Source organism: Ursus americanus, chromosome 1 (genome assembly GCF_024610735.1).
Source record: "Ursus americanus isolate L20-20 chromosome 1, mUrsAme1.1.p, whole genome shotgun sequence".
In the NCBI taxonomy this organism is placed as follows: Eukaryota; Metazoa; Chordata; class Mammalia; order Carnivora; family Ursidae; genus Ursus; species Ursus americanus.
This window is the reverse complement of record NC_142127.1, coordinates 25,858,001-25,875,707: the sequence shown is the minus strand read 5'-3', so window position 1 is coordinate 25,875,707 and position 17,707 is coordinate 25,858,001. Positions and strand designations below refer to the sequence as shown.

Below are 17,707 nucleotides of genomic sequence, written 5' to 3'. Positions count from 1 at the left end.
CACCCCACCCCCTTGCACTTTGTGAAGCACACTTCCATGCGAGTCTCCGGAAGGTTCCATGGGTACACGTCAAGCTCTGCCTTTGCTCTGTAGCCTCAGCCGGCTTGCGGTGTTTCTGAAGCCCTTAGTGTTTTCATGACCACACAGCCACGCTTTCTTTCTTGAGGAATTCGCATTTGTATACGCTGGGCTCAGAGCAGGTTCCTTTGTGTCTTCTTTCCTTATTCTATCCTTATACTCTCCTCCGCTCACGTAGTTTTACTTCTAAATTTCCATTTTCTGTGAGCTTTTATGTTTGTATTCATATTTGGTTTTATTTAATATGACTTTTTTTTTTTTCCTGATCTTAGTTGAGTGTGTAAGTTTTAAGAGTGCTGGGAACCATCTGAGACTGTTTTCTTCTTTTAAATTTTACTTCTATTGAGTCAGCAAAAGGTACTGATTGAGAGTATGGAATCTGGAGCCAGATTGCCTGGTTTGAGGCCTGAGAACATGACCTTGGGCAAGTTACTTTACTTCTTTCTGCTTTAGGTTTCTTACTTTGTTCAATAGGGTGTAACAGTATCATCTACTTTAGACATGCGATGATTAAATTATATAATGTTGTTGCATAGTGCCTATCAAATGTTAGCTATTTGTATTTTTATGATATAGTTGTGATTATCTTTGAGTTTTATAGGGTATAATTTAGCATTTTTAACATCATAATTTTAAATATATTTGTATATATTTTAAGAAACCTTACAAATCTTCATTCTAGGATATAGCCTTCCCTTTTAAATAGTAAGAATGAATCTATAAGCTATCAAGATAAAATAGTAAGTTTTGAATGTGAGGGTGATTGAATATAAAAAAAAAAAACCAAAATCAATTCTCTTTCTTTGCCTTGTTGGTTGAGAATAGTGTGTATTTTTTTTTTCATAGTGTTGTTTTGTGTGTGTGTGTGTGTGTGTGTGTGTGTGTGTGTAGAGCAGCACTGTTCAATAGAATTGTAATGCAATAATTTAAAATTTTCTAGTGGCCACATTAAACAAATGAAAAAAATTTAATTAATTTCGTTAATGTATTTTATTTAACCCTCTATATGTTTGGATTTGGGAGTGATCAGTGAATATGTATATGATAATTGAAATCTTGAAGTCAAGGACAGAAGGAAACCATAATATTCCTAAGGGTAAAGCTCTAAGGAGGTCCTAGAAAAGGAGCCAGGTTAAAATAGGAAACACATCCCATAGGCTGGAAGAGAGCTGCAAGATGGTGGCATCCTGGAAACTGATGGAAGGGAGTTTCAAAGAGGCATGGTGGTCAGGACTGCCTAATCACACAGTCCAGCAGAGTGAGGCATGAATATAAGTCATTAATAGCAAACCTTAGCAATGGTTGATTCAGTAGAGTGATGGCTAAGAAAGCCACATTGTGGTAGTTTAAGCATTGTTTGGAAGTTCGAGTGAAAGTAGTGGGTCTGTATAGTTTTATGAGTCTTGGCAGGATAGTTGGTAGTGTTGAAAGAAGCGTGCTATTCACGAAGGAGATGGAGTCAGTGGAGAGAAAAGGATTGAGGGTAGAAGAAAATGAGAATGATGGAGCGAGTTTTTAGGAAAGGCATGAATGGATAGGGTTCAGTGCACAGGCAGAGGGATTAGTAATGGAACAGAAGAGAGTGAATTACAAAAGAGGAGCAAAAGCATTACGAGTCAGGAGAATTTGTATATGATAGAGTGGGTTCTTAGTTGTAGGCAACAGCTGGTTTAAGTTGCAGACAGGTAGCTAGTTTAAGCAAAAAGGGATATGTTACACACTACTTAATTTCCAAAAGTGCCAAGAAGCTAACCTTGACTATAATAAACTAGGAACAGCATAAGCCTAAGGGAAGCATCCAGTTACCCTATTTTAGTAGAAAATCCACTGTCACTTGCTACTCGGGAGCCTGCGATACTAGAGATCATTTAATTAGACTGTCTAGCTGATTGTCTCGGAAGGACAAAATGCTTTCACTACAAGATTTGATCTCATGGGAGGTGGTCACCACCTTGACTTACTCACTTCTGTTTTCTAAGTCTTACATGGATTTTTCTGATTGTTTGAATCCAGGTCCCATAGAAGGCATGATGAAAATGCATCTGGGAAATGGAGTTTTTAGCTTTGGAGCAAGCTAGAGAGCATACTAGAGGTAGAGTGCAGCCTAAGTGGTCTGGCTCTGGTCTGTCCTGAATTGGAGTCAAGATTGACCCAGGGCAACAGTCATTTGAAGATTTGAGCAGCCTGGGTGATCCACCTACAAGATGGCTCACACATAACCCTGTTAAGTGGATTCTGGCTGTTTGGCAAGAGGCCATGTGGACTGCTCCATAGAGCTGTTTGTCCTCATGATGTGGCAGCTGCCTTCACCCAGACTGAGTGATCCAAGAGAGCAAGGAGCTAGCTCTAGTATCTTTTAGGACTTAGCCTCAGAAGTCAGAAACCATCACTTACAGGGCATTCTGGTTTTCATGCAAACCAAACCTCATGCAGTGAGAAGAACTACCAAAGTCATGAATTTCATGAGGGGAGGATTTGGGGGCCCCCTTGGAGGTTGGCTACCATGTCTCCCCACATTCCCCACTGCCTGCCTTCCTTTGACAGCAGAAATTGATCAAATTTGTCTGTAGAAGGGAAAAACGACTTAAAAAAAATAGAATGGAACTTGCCAAGAATTTGGATAGAATGTGGTTCTGTATTACATCTTAAGGTTACAGAGTGCACGGGATCTGTGTTATTTTAAAGATTTAGAAATGCTGTTCAGTTACTTGTTCTCAGGCTTTCTCCTCTCAAGGCGGAGAGTGTATCATAAAATCATAACTCAATCTAGGTGTATGTATTTTGATGTTTGGAGTTAATGAGGCCGTGATACTTTGTCTTCTAGAATAGTTCTCCTGTCCTTGTCTCTGAAATGAAGAGGTTTGACTAGCTGTCCCTATGGTCCTTTCTCAGTTTCCATTCCCTAAGACCCTGACTAACTTCGAGAATTGGAGTGAACATCTCTGTGACATTACTAGATAAATGTAGGGCATTCTCCCATGCCTCGGTCACATCATCTTATTTCTTTCATATCCTGTATTGAAATGATATTGCTGGTGTATATGTCTCCCTGCATCATTCCTCCTCTTCCCAAAATTAAACTCCTAGCCAGGCAAGTTTTGTCTTGTTTACTGCTGAATTCCCAACAACCAGTACAGTGCCTCGTAGATGCTCAGGGGGTGAATGTCTAAAGAAATTATTCTTCAAGAAAATATACTTCAAGATCATTATTTGTAATAGCCCATCTCAAAAGTTTTATTTTTTCTCCTTTTACTTGACTTATCTTTCCCTTGTCTTTTTTGTCCTTTATTTTTTTCTGTTCTTTTTTTGGTGACACTCCAGCTCAGAATTCTTTCTATGGCTGCAGATGTTTTTGTCTTGTTCACAGTTGGTGCCTGGAAGGTTCTCCATCTTGATTTCTTTCTGATATAGGTTACTCGGACTCTGTGACCACTGTTTAAGATAATTCTTTTAAGAGATGCATTTGGTAATCCTGTGATTTTGTGCTATGTATACTGTCTGTGGGCCACATTTCTTATTGCTTTGCTAGCTCTTCCTTTTTACTTGTCATATAGGATCCTTTTTGGGTGAGTTACTATGTTAGTTTTGACCCTGTCAATATTGATATGCCTAAGGGTTCTGACTTTAATATATACAGAACAGGAAAGTCACAATAGCCACCCTTGGGTATATGGTAAGAGCTTGCTCTCTTCACTGTGCATGGCTTGCAGAGAACACAGGGCTGTGTAAGTTAAGTAATAGTTTAAATCTGATATAATGCTGTCACAGAAAGCAGTGTTCTTAAGGTATGTACCCCAGATACAGAAGTGTCTGTGTACCTCCATTGTTACCCTGGAGTGAAAACTCCAGACCTGGACTGATATCCATATGCATTCCAACCTATCTCTGAGATCTTAGACTGTCCTCAGCAGAGGTTCTTGACAGTTTTTTGGATTGTGGAACTTTTTGCAGATCTGACAAACTTTGACCTTCTCTCCAGAGAGACATCCGTTTACATAAACTCCCAAATTTTACATTTATCATTCAGAAGTGCGTAGACTCCTAGAGTTCATCCACATACCAAGGTTAAGGACCTCTAATCTGAATAATTCTTCTTCTTCTTCTTCTTCTTCCTTCTTCCTTCTTCCTTCTTCCTTCTTCCTTCTTCCTTCTTCTCCTTCTCCTTCTCCTTCTCCTTCTCCTTCTCCTTCTCCTTCTCCTTCTCCTTCTTCTTCTCCTTCTTCTTCTTCTTCTTCTTCTTCTTCTTCTTCTTCTTCTTCTTCTTCTTCTTCTTCTTCTTCTTCTTCTTGTTTTTGAGTTAGAATTGATTTGGGAAACCTTGGAAAGATTGAGGGTGGGGGGTGGGGAGCTCTTACTACTTAAGACTCAAAACATCTCTCTCCTTGGAGGTTCTTCTCCCATCTTGGAACATGCAAGAACCAGACTACTGGGATATTCAAGTAAACTCTTATCCAGGTCAGGATTCAGAATTCAGGCTGGGCTTATTTTGACAGTAACATCTTAATTATGTCCTTTGATCTCATAGGTACCTCTGCATTAGCCAGACTGGATATATGTAAAGAGAAAAATCAGTACATCTGGATCATCAGGTAAGCAAATGGGACTTTGTTTTAATTTCTCCATTGATTTAGTCCTCTGTCAGGATGTGGCCATTTCCTATTGTCTGTTCTTTCTTTACTTCAATGTGGATCAGTGAGATGATAAATATTTCTAAAGAGAAGGAAGCAGCCATTCTTAAGTTTTGCCATATTACTTTGTCTGCTGCTTGAAGTCAGTTTTCTTTATTTTAATTTTATCTCATTATTATTTCATATATTCACACTTCTATAGCAGATAAAAATTCCCTGCTCTTCTTTTTATGTATATACTTTGGAGAGTTGTGGACAGCTCTCATATTGTTCCTTGGTTGTCAGCCAAGTTATACACATTTAACTCCTTTAATCTTTCTTTGTAATTCAGTCAGCTTGGCTGCTTTTCCTAGATTTTCCCCTATTTCATCTGCATCATTAATAAACAGAAAAAATGTGCCATTGCCTGGCTTCTTCTACATCTTTCATTCTTTTTACTTCCTGGTTTTGTGTCAGATTCCTTGTCGAACTAAAGCCAGCCAGGCACCATTCTTTGGACCACTTTGGCAAGACATGAATGCCTTGTAGAACGATCAGTGTCCCATGCAGTAATGGCATCATCGGTATATCCCAGACAGAAGAAAGGAAATGGGAAAGGAGAACAGTGAGGAGCAAAACAATGCATTTTTTGATTCTATGGCAGACCAGCCCTTGCCACCCAGAGTAAGTCATTGTTACCTGAAACCTTTGTCACAGGTTTTGGCCTCCCAAAGGGTTGTGCAAGGCACTAATTTGAATAATGAGAAGCATGTACTGTGTATTGTTTGAGGTTTGGCCACTGATCTCACCTGGTTTCTTTCCCACATTTTCCCTCTCCCACCAGCCCTTCCCAACACCTCATGACTTGCTCTCAGAATCTGGCCACGAGCAAACCTGGGCGGGGGATCGTTTTATTGGAAATTAGATAGGCTCAGGTGGTCACGCTCCACGCCTCTGTGGGTAACATCTGAGGCAAGTGCTTTAGTTCTTGCTATTTCTGTAACAGTCATTGGTCTTCCTTTAACAGCTGCTTCAGTGGAGATGGGCAGGAGGAAGGGACTAGTGGACCTTTGGTGCTATTCATCTATGCTGTATTAGTTTCACAACTCTTTTCCTGTCCTGATTGGCCTGGAGAATCATACTGCCTCTAGATGATGCTGAGCTTAGTGTAAAATATGCCAGCATGGGATCTGGGCTTGTCACAGTTCATTTTTTCTTTTCATTTGGTTTGTAGAAAATGGACTTCTACCTCTACTTATCTTGTGCATTAGAGAGGAAAGGGTCAGACCTCTAGGAGCTAATGGCTTATTGGTGTTTTTAGTCACCATATTCAGGTAGTATATTTAGTTGAAGCTTCCAACAGCACACACTTGGCTTTCTCATTTGTGTTAGCTTTGCTTCTAGTACAGAATTGAATAGGATAGAAGAGACGGTTTTCCTGTTTGTGTCTGTGGCAACTTTCTAGATGATTTGTGGTTTAATCCTTTAAACATTTTTGATGACTTATCACCTCTTTCCCTGTAAAGGCATAAAATATTCCGATTATACTATTATAATCTTTTAATCAGATTATTTAAGTTTGGAGAAACCAAGGTCAGAATAACAGCTGATGCAGTTGCCTCTGAATAGTGACCTAAAAATTATAACACTTATATTAGTTCTTTTTTTTGACCTGATTTTATGGCCTTTCTTCATCGATGAGATTTTAGACAAGATCATGTGATTGTGAATCACATATTTCTTGGTCTCTGGTTTCTTAAACAGGTAAGTATGTAACCTGGGCCCCTTTTAAGTCTGATTTTTAAAAAATGTTAATCTCTCATGTGGCTTTAAATTGCTGACAGTATTGTACTCAAGCTAATTTCTTCAGGCAAATGATATTTTCTTCAGCATAACTTTTGTTTCTTGAGTCTTTTCAAGACTTGTCAAACAAAACAAAATGCTAACCTGACTTTAAGGGGCAAAAATTCTACCTCCCCCGCCCCATACTATATTATTCTTTGTTCTCAGTGTGCGTCAAAGTGACAATCCCACACTGTCTCAATTGAGGGAGTCTAGCACAAAATAAAAAACAGCCTGGCACTGTTCTAGGCTGGCAGCCAAAATGTTTCGTGTAGCTTGGTTCTGGCAGTGGTTTTCATAGGCAGAGGGTCTACCCTCCCAGCACCACTGAAGGAAGGCAAGCAGCCTTAGTCTTTCCTCCTTATCCCATTTCTTTTCCTTCGTTTTCCTCTTTCTTCACGTAGAACACCATTGTAAAACAACAAAACAATGTTTCTTAATTAGAAACATCATTTCTCCTTGCAACCTCCATGTTTGCTAAATGGCGTTGTTCCTTCTAGAAGCTTGTGTTAGATTTCCCTTTTCCAGCTCTTAGAGATTTTCTTCACAGTTGCGTTTTTGCCACACTTTTCAGACAACCCTTCTGAATATTGCTAACTTTGGTCATGTTGACATAGTATTTTTGATTGGTTGGAATCTTGTCTGCCTTCATAGCTTATTATTTGAGTGGAAACTCTTGAATGATACTTGCTTGTATTATATGGATCTTTAAGCCAAGATATATCTTGTTAAGACCAAAACGTCTGCCATTGTTTTCTATTTTTGTCTAAAACTCAGGGCCAGCTTATAACTTTTGCAAGATTTAATACTCATTTTTAGAATGTCTGATAAGTGTTGCTAGGTGAGCAAATGAACTTCCGTGAAATATAAAGACGTGTATTTAAAATTTTTTCCTTTGAAATGAAAATGCAAGATAGAACACAGTATTTTTAGGTTTCCCAATTCTCTCTAAATTATAACTAGTGACCCATTATTACAAGGGGTGTGAAAATGTAGCATTATGATTTTTAAGTGATGATTTGAACAGGAGACTAGGTTTTCACTATGAGCAAGCATTCTATGAAATTTCGTAGAATGTTCCTCAAAATGTAAATGTGTTTTCTGTTGCATTGAGCAAAAACAAATGACTGACTTTCAAGTGGTCTATTTTAAAAATTAGTGTTTTATAATCAAGATAAGAATAAATAGGCAGAATATGTTTTCTAAGGAAGAGATTGATATTATTTTGACTGACTTTTATTTTAAAAAGTTGTCAATGATTTTTGACAACAAGGAAATTACTTTGGGAGGAAAAACGCATGAATTTTTGTAGCAGTGTAACATGGGACTGAAAAGTAAATAGTGGTTTCTGTTAGAAGTATTAATGTGAAGCATTTTTATATGCCATATACACTGAGAAATGTATCTATTATGGCTACATTAAGATCAATTTGTACAATCTAAGAATTGGTTTTTTTCCCCTAGAGATTTATTTTTAATTTAGAAAATGTTTTAAAATCATGAAAAGGGTTTGTAAAACAGGTATAGGAGAATTATGCATTAAGTAAACTCACCTGTTATTTTCTCTCATTCTCAAGACAGGTTCAGCAACATATTGGCTCATTAATTTAACAAAACAAACAAGTACTCACATTGCTTTGTATGTATAATGCACATGTTAATAAATGCTACAATTCTCCATTCTCTCCCTCAATGCTGTTTTTTTAAACTTGTATTTAAGTGTCTATTTCTGTAGAGTAGCTAAGATGAATCTGGGTGGGATGCTTGTTAAATTATATCGATTAAATCTTTAAGTCAACATTTTTTGTTTCAGAATTGTGACTTTTTTAGAAGGGAAGCCAGTGAAACTTTTTCTCTTGGTCCTGTTAAGTGCATGACTGTCTTGAATCCTCTGTGCCAAGGTGTGATAATAGAGACCAAAAACTTATTCTCTGTGTTCGCATATATTGAATAATGTTCATTGCATATTAAATACTGTGCATCGACTTAAAATACATTTTCTCTAGTGGTATAATTTTTATTTGCAATTAAGCCCTTTGTCTTTTCTGCGGTAGGAACATCTTTCAGTGATTTAGGAATTGCAACATGAATTGTTGTATTTATTTGTTTATTTTAACTATACACAGAGACATAGTAGAAATACACTTAAGATCTGTTATGTTTGAGTGTTTGAGCAGTTGTTGTTGTTTTGGTAAATGCTATTGTGTTTTTTATTTTTGTAGGTAATAGATTTTACAGTTTTGTTTAATTCAGAATACACATCAAAGCTTCTATATCTTTATAGTTTGATGTTACATAGTTTGTAGGAATTACTGTAGAGTAACTTAATCATTATATATGAAGGAACATGGAAAAATAGCTTTATTGAAGGATGCCAGCAAAGTTGGATAAATATTAAATTTATCATTTTAACTAGGATTTTATTTTATTATATTATATTAAATATCATGTTTATAATTATGAATGGTGTTTTATTTCATTTGAATATCAGTACGGGTTTTGAACATTACTCCTGGATAGGTGGTTTGGATATATTTGTTTGATATCAAGTATTGGTAACATGTAAGATATTGATTTCTAAGTTTAAATATTAGTCATCTTTCCTTACGCATATGGTACACACTTCAGTGTTAAATTTCATTAGAGTGTATTGCATGAAAGTGTATGTGCTAATTCAGTTGTTTGATTCCCTCTCTAATTTTTGATACATTTTAATTCCCCCTGCCCGACATATTATCATTCCGTAGAATACTGTCACAAGTATGTCATATGTTTTCCATGGCATCTCACACTGCTCACTTTTTATCCATAGTACCATATGAGTTCCCCCTTTTTCAGGTTTACACTGCATATTTTAAGCTGCTGATAGTGTAAGTACATTGCAAGGTAAAGTGACATTTAGCTTTTTGAGCGAGTCTCATTTTTAGCATGAGAGCAGGGTGTTTTTTTTTTTTCCTCTGCCCTAAATCTTCCCATACTTCCCATTAAAACAAAGAAATTCAACAAACAAGCAAACAAAGAAATTCAGAGATTTGGCTACAGCAGCAATTGAAATGCATCAAAAAGTGGCTACTACAATACAGTTTTATTAATGAATGATCTACATTGGTTCCAGCTGTGTCCATGTGATTAGGCCTTCACCAGGCAGCAATGGGTATTTCCCTATTGCTTTTATTTGATTTCCAAGAATGTGTCATCTGTTACATCAGCCCCTGCCAATATGCCCCCTGTAAAAGTGTTTTGTTTTCTTTTTCCTTCCAAATTTCTGAAGCATAAGTTGAATACCCACACATATCCCTGCCGAAATATTGTTTCTAGTGAATAGTGGCCTAGGTTTCTGTGCCTGGTGTTGCATACCAAAATTCCAGAATATAAATTAAAGTAAATGTTTATTAAGTTTATCAGTAAATTCTCAGAAGTGTGGTTGCCTGGTAATGCTAAAGATAGACTATTTTCGCTTTTACGTTTCCATCTTAATATTTTATTACAGTGGTATAATGTGTTATAGAGGTGGACAAGCTTGCAGATTGAAATGGGGATCGTCCAGATTGTTCCCTTCCCTGGACCATATGGTATAGTTCTAAAAGCCTTTTGTACGCTGTCTGTTCAGTTTATTGTAAACTCAATCTTTAGTGCACCTAAAAAGATAACCAAATAAAAATGGGCCCGAGAAAAAGGACTTCATATCATGTAAGGGCCCCAGAAATACTTGTTTTAAAGGAGATAACTGCAGATGAAATTGAAGTGGAGATGATATAAACAAAGGAGGCTTGTCATTCTCTGAATATGCTTCTGAGTTCATATGGATTGTCCAAGATTGCCTTCAAATGCTGGCTTTAAAATGAAGGAATTTATGTTATCTGACTACACTTATTTTCCTTATTTATCCCATTCTTGCAGTTTCACGAAGAGAATGTAGCTCTTATCTGTTTTCCGGAGGAAGCTTCCACCTAGGAACAGTGCCAAAAAATATATAAGCCCCAGGTTTTATGAATATATAGGTTTTTTTTTTTGACTGATTTCAGTGATAATTTAGGGCTAGAACTTTCCATAATTTCATTCTTATAACCATTACCCCTACTCAGAGATTATTGTTTCTAATTCCTTTTCATCCCCCCTCCCGCCCCCCTCCCCGCTTGACCTATTATGGTTCCATAATTCTATTTTAGGAAAATGGGATAAGAGATTGCTTATCCCATATGCTAAGTCTCTTTAAGAGCTGGGAATGAGATGATTTCTCCTGACTCTCACTCTCCTTCCCTCCAAAGTAAGCTACTGTTAGAGAAGAGCATTAGACATTACCCATTGCTTTTTGGCACAAGAGATTTGTGCTGAAATTCTACCAAATGAGTGGGGGGAAAAAAAAGGAGAGCCTGTGAAGAGCATGATTCTTTACTCTATCATTACCCTGAACCACTGAAAGGGTAACTGAGAGGAACTCAAATGTTATTGGAATGTGTAATTTCCTTTTGAATGGCCACAGTGAAATATATTTGAACAAAAAAGGCAGAAAAAGTATATGTGGCTTATGGAGCTGATGGTGATTGAAATTAATGAATCTTTCCAGTTCTCTTTGATTGAAATTATTCCAAGAGTGGTACACATTCAAAATCTGTCCAACAGAAACCTATAGAGGGTATTACCTGAAGGAGTTTACCAGAGATAGGTAGAATAGCACAATAATTTAATAATGCTGGCGGTAAATTGGACACAACATATTTTTGGGATATATTTTTTCAAGTTTAAAAAATTTTAAAAACAGAGTAACTGATTTCAAGTTGCAGAGGAAGTCTTTCCTATTTAAGAAAATACTGTTATCTTGTGGTCTTTCATTTATTTGGAAGCTGCTTTCTAAAGTGCTCACACAATTGAAAACATAGTTTATATTTTGAAATAAGATAGGTTCCTTGTTCCTTCTCTCTCTATTCTCTTTCCTTACTCCTTTCTTCCTAACCGTTGGCTATTTGTTTGTATGTGTATATTACGTACATGAATGATATATACCACACTGTAAAAAATGTTATTTTTGTAGGTTTGAGGATCAGTGAGGAAGAGAAATAAAAATCTTGTAATGACTATGCAACAAATGGATTTCTGTGGAGGAATTAGAACGTGCTTATTTAAGTAATCTATACTACTGAAAGTTGTAGAAATGCAAATTCAAAATTCTTTTTATTTCTTCTTGCTAGGAAGAACCAGATCATAGCCTAAATCGAGTTAGACAGTCTAACTCAAATCACTCCTCTTTGCTCTTGCTTCCTTTTAATGGTAAAAATGCCTCTGGCTCCAGGTAGAAGATCTTACTGATGTGACTGAAATGAGGAAGGGTTTTATTTATCTCATGTTGTAAGAAGTCTGGAGGCAGTTAGTTCACAGGTATCTGATGCCATCAGGGACCCAGGTAACATCTCCTCCTCTCCCATCCTTAGGATATAACTTTTGCCTTTTATTTCACAGATGACTTTTATACCTTCAGAAATTTGTGCTTACCTTCAAGTGGGAAGAGAAGTGAAGGATGCTCAGAAGGTTTTTTTCCCTCATGGGAAGCACCCCCTACCCTCTCTCCCCCTTTCTTTTTTTAGAATGGGATATCTGCTCATGGGAGACATCTCATTGGCCAAAAGTATGTCACATAACCACCTCTAACATGAGAGGAAAAGTGTTTTAGCCATCTTGTTTCTATTTTGAAGGAAGGCAGGGAGAAGAAGAATTGGAATGCATGTCCAGTGAGCCGTCCCAAAGTTATCTGCCATACTTCTCCTTTCTTTTTTATAATTAGTCGCTTAGACCTTTGAACTTTCTGGGTACTTTGTGTATATAATAACTTGTTGTTGGTTCCCTTTTGACCTCAAGTACATATGTTTTGGTTTGGTAGTGTTATTTCTGTGTCTGATGACAGGAACTGTAACTGGGTCATCTTGGTGTCTTTACGTTTAGCATGGTGCCTAGACATGGACCCTCAGTTAACACTTGTTGAATAAATGAATGCATGAATATTAAGAAACATATTTATAATATTATTGGTATAAATAATTTATGCATATAAAGGATATAGTAATATTTCTAATTTGTGAAAGGCTATGGACTATATTTTATTTTATTAATTCATTTTTTTTGTTTCTCATTTTTTATTTAAAAAATTTTTTCTTAATTTAAATTCAACTTAGTTAACACATAGTGTATAATTAGTTTCAGGGGTAGAATTTAGTGATTCATCACTTGTATGTAACACCCAGTGCTCTTTCCATCAAGTGCCCTCCTTAATACCCATCACCCAGTTACCCCATCCCTTCACCCCCCTCCCCTCCAGCAACCCTCAGTTTGTTTCCTATGGTTAGGAGTCTCTTATGGTTTGTCTCCCTCTCTATTTTCTCTTATTTTTCTTTCCCTTCTCCTATGGTCATCTGTTTTGTTTCTTTAATTCAACATGTAAGTGAAATTATATGATATTTGTTTCTCTGACTGACTTACTTTGCTTAGCAAAATACACTCTAGTTCCATCCTGTTGAAAATGGCAAGATTTCATTCTTTTTGATGGCCAAGTAATACTCCATTATATATATCTATACACACACACACACACACACACACACACACACACACCTGTATATACACACCACATCTTCTTTATCCATTCATGTGTCAGTGGACATCTGGGCTCTTTCCCTAGTTTGGCTATTGTGGACATTGCTGCTAAAAACATTGGGGTGCATGTGCCCCTTCAAATCACTATGTTTGTATCCTTTGGATAAATACCTAATAGTGCAGTTGCACGGTCTGGACTACATTTTATTGATTTGTTTGTTTTTGCTAAGGGAACATCAAATTGTCAAAGTTGTTTTGAGTGGAAGATATTCAGTTACAAAGGTTATAGGAAAATCCCCAATGACTTAGTACCAGTGCTTTTGTTGGAATATGTTATACCATGAGTAAATAAAAATATAATTTCTTTTTAGCTATTTGCATAGACTATTGTTTGTTTGTTTGTTTATTTATTTATTTATTGTTAGGATTTATTAAAAAATTTATTTATTTGTCAGAGAGAGAGTGAGAGAGAGAGAGAGCACAAGCAGAGGGAGTGGCAGGCAGAGGGAGAAGCAGGCTCCCTGCTGAGCAAGGAGCCCGATGTGGGACTCGATCCCAGAATCCTAGAATCATGACCTGAGCTGAAGGTAGACACTTAACCGACTGAGCCACCCAGGCGTCCTTTTTTTTTCTTTTTTTTAGATTTTTAAAAAATTTTGCATAGACTATTATTTAAACAAGGATATCTTGCACTTGTCATATATTAGAATCTCCGTGTTTGAAGAAGTAAGCAGTTTGAACCGACTAACATGGCAGTCAGGTAATTTGATAATTTATATTATTGATGTTAATTTACAAGAAGGAGTTAATAGATCCTTGGTAGCCTCATGGCAAAGAGCACACGATATCACATTTTATCCCAGATGGCATTTTGGGTATTTCTTTTAATTCTTAGAGTGACAGCTCCCTATTTTTTCAGTACACATGCAAATAGTAATGTACGATAGAAAATATGTCTACAAGAAACCCTAAGAAGTCATCTTTACATCTGCTTGCTTTGCGTAAACTGTCTTAGAGGAAAGCAGGCTACCTCTTCATTCAAACTCTGCAGAAGAAATGACTGAGGGTAACTTGATTGTGTGAATCAGTGTCTCACTACTCGTCCAATGCCTAACTTAAATTCCTTTTGTTCTATTTCCATTCTATTTCTGTTACTTTGGCCTCAGAGGACAAAGAAAACAACTATCCACTGTCTCCCATACAACATTCCCTATATAGCACCATTTTAATAAATTCCTCCCTTTTCATTCATGATGGCAGGATTGTTGGTACCTTAATTACTAAAATAACCTGTGCATGGATAGAACTTATCTGAAAGCAGGGAATGTATTCAAGTATCTGGAACTTAAATTTTCTATCTGAGCAGTTTATAGTCACTGAAAATAAAGGAAGGCCTTTTAACATTCAGAACCAGTCCTGGGGAGAGAGTTCCTATATAATCACAATTTAGGCAAGATAGTGTCCTAGATTTGGACTCAGAATTGGGTATTGATAGTCTGTTTTGGTCCTTATGCTGCTCTTTTGGTCATACTTTTGGAGGGAATAATTTATGGGCCAACACTTTGCACTTAAAAAAGTGTGTTCAGCCCTTTTTTCACCTTGGTATTCTTAGCCATTACTATAGTATCTGGCACACAATAGGAACTAAAATTTTGTTAAATGAATTGTTTTAGTATCCATTGGTCATGCTTCCTAATACAGGTAGCTTTATGCTTTACATTTCCCCATTCCTCTTTAATTTAATTTATGCTGCTTAATGAGCACTCATGGTTAATTTTTTATTGTCTTTATCTTCTTGTTCAATAATATCTTCAGTGATTCATAACTTACCTGAGTAGTTAAATGCAGTGGTAATGCCTGGACAGTTCACTTTATGATGCTGCTGCAATCTTTAATCCAGGGATATCTTTTTTCCCCCCTCACTCATAAAGTTGTAGCCTACTAATGAGAATTCAAGAGTACATTAAATGAATGCCTATTGTGTATAAGGCACTTTGCTGAATTATGAATAGATATAAACATAAATTGTGTCAAACTTTGCTACCAAGGAAGTGACATCTGGTTGGGCAGACACACATGTACAACTATAGTATAGGTGGGATTGTGGTAACTGCTCTAATTGGGGTATAAGCCAAGTTTGGTGGTACCACAGAGGAAGGAATAATTGCTTCTGACTGGCTGAATATGGGTCAGCAGTTGACTTAAGCTTTTGTAGGTGAGATGGGATCTGAATGGAGTCTTGAACTATATGTAGGACTTTGACAGATCATAAAGTGGAAGGGTTCTAGAAAGAAGAATGCACCAACAGTGCGTGGAGGTGGGAATGGGTATGGAATGTTTTAAAACGCATTGCATTTGGGTAACGGTGTGTCTAGAATTGAGGCTACATAGGAGCTTGGAACCAAGTTGTCAGGGGTCTTATTTCTTGTTAAGTATTGTTTTCTCTTTCTTCTATAGAAAAAATCATAGTGTTTGAGTAGAGGACTGACATTAAGGTATCTGAAAGTTTCAAAAGAATGGAAGCAGATTAAATGTAGTGGCAGGTGGGGACGGCAGTCAGAAGCAGAGGCCTAATTGAGGTTGAAGATGATGAGGGAGGCTGGGGGCCCAAGAGCTTGGACCTGGTACCAGAGGTGTGCCGTAGGGCAGCTAAAAGCCCTGTGGGTTATTTGGCCAGTTGTGCAGGAGCAGCCTGGCTCCCAATAGAGGGCGCTTTCAATTTTGAGCCTTCTTTCCACTTAAATCATTTTGGAATACTGTAGAACATGCCACCTTTCCTCACACCAGGGAGATCAAGTATTTTAGCCTGAATTCTAGAAGAAAGTAGAAGGAGAAAGGGTTTGAATGGTTGTTGAGGGAGCCAAGAGTTATCTGCACAGTTCTAAAGCTCCTTTTTACAGTGGGGATCTTGGCCCCCGGTACTTTCTTTCTGGGTTCTTGGCTCATTGTCTTGAAGGAGAACTTGCTTTTGGTCCCTCTTTGAGACCCAGCTCAAATGTTTTATAACGTTTATCACTCAGTATTGTAATTATATCCAGGTCTGAGGCCAGAAACTATATTTGGGTCATCTTGATATCACAAAATACTTGGCATAACTTAGAATGCAACCATTCAATAAATGCTTGTTAAGTAAAGCACACTTGTTTTTGCTTTGCAGACACAGAACTTCTCACTCTCTGTACATGGCAAGCATGTTCATCTCAGGATCTTGCTGTGCCTGCTGCCTGGAAGGCTTTAGATCCAGATCTCTTTATCTCCCCCCCCCACCCCCTTTCTGGTTTCTGTTTAGATGTCATCTCTGACAACCCTAGGTAAAATACCACGCTTTCCCAGCCCCAGGCCTCCGCGGCTCTTTCTATCCTGTATTACCTGTGCCATGTTTTTTATAGCACCTGCACCCCCTGATGTGCTGCTACTGGATGATCGTCTCCTTACTCCAATTAGAAAGAAATTTCCTGTGGTAACAGGAACATTTGTTTTGTCACCTAATTTATACACAAGCACCTGGAACAATGTTGGGCACATAGTGGGCACAATAAATATTTGCTAAATGAATGAATGAATGGCAAAGATCAGACTGAAAAGGGTAATAAACACAAATATGCTGGTTTGTTTACAGATTTATGCAAAAGCAATGGTATTGTTTTTATAACTTTTATAATATTTAATCGTTAGTATTGCTCTCAGAAAAATAAAAACAAATTCTATTTTCTATAGATCGCGCCTGTGAAATCTAATTACGGATTAGTTTTTGTTTTAAAAATATTTGAATGCCAAGCATATCCAGTCAGAAAACACTTTTATTATCCATGCCAGCTTAATTTTTAAGGCAGTGAAATGGAAGACTGTCATTTCAGCAAGCAACTTATTTTCATTTGTGAGAATGGAATATTTTGAATATTCTAATTGATTTTTGAGAATGATTTTACCAGAAAATAATCCTCGTTTCTGTACATGTACATTTGCCTTTAAGACAGAAAAAAATTAGAAACAGGCGTGGAAATTATTTGCCCAGAAAGGTGAGAACTTAGAGCTGACTGATAAATGTCAGGAGGAGGGGTCAGTCAGTTCCAACATAAAAAGGTAAATCTTGGGACACTGAAAACTTTAAAGAAGATCTGGCTTAAAAAATTATTTTATATGCATCTTTGAAGTTTGCAAAGAGATCCTGGACTGTCATGAGTCCAAGCCTTTATTTTATTGTATTTTACTGCAAATTCACTTGGATATTTTTCCAGAAATCTTAAGTCTGTAATTTGGCTGTAAAAAAGTTGGTTATCAAATCAATATTATTATATGGCTTTTAGTGTCATAAGAATTCCCTTTTGGAAAACTATAAAAACTCATTTTTTCTCACCATAAACTTTATCTGTCACTTTTCTGTAAGGTCAGAGTACTAATGCTGGAGGTGATCTGCTCTGGGACAGAGAGTCAACAAAGTGGTCATAAAGTTAAAAAATGCCACATGGTGCTTTCCTGAGATTAGGATTTCTTTTTCATATCAAGTTTTTGCTAATTTTAAAATACAGAAAGTTATATGTTGATAGGTGTATTCTTAGATGAAATGATAAGCTTGTCCCTAATTTTTGCAGTTA

The 17,707-nt window shown here is 37.0% G+C and overlaps 1 protein-coding gene across 15 annotated transcripts in view; it reads left to right on the top strand.

Annotated features, from left to right (window-relative positions):
* The window catches only part of QTMAN (queuosine-tRNA mannosyltransferase), a 406,065-nt gene that overhangs the window by 88,149 nt on the left and 300,209 nt on the right, over positions 1-17,707 (top strand). For all 15 annotated transcript variants that reach the window (XR_015723429.1, XR_015723348.1, XR_015723401.1 and 12 more), the window contains exon 3: positions 4,604-4,667. The gene's annotated coding sequence lies outside the window, so the exon portion shown is untranslated. The remainder of the gene's footprint in view (positions 1-4,603; positions 4,668-17,707) is intronic.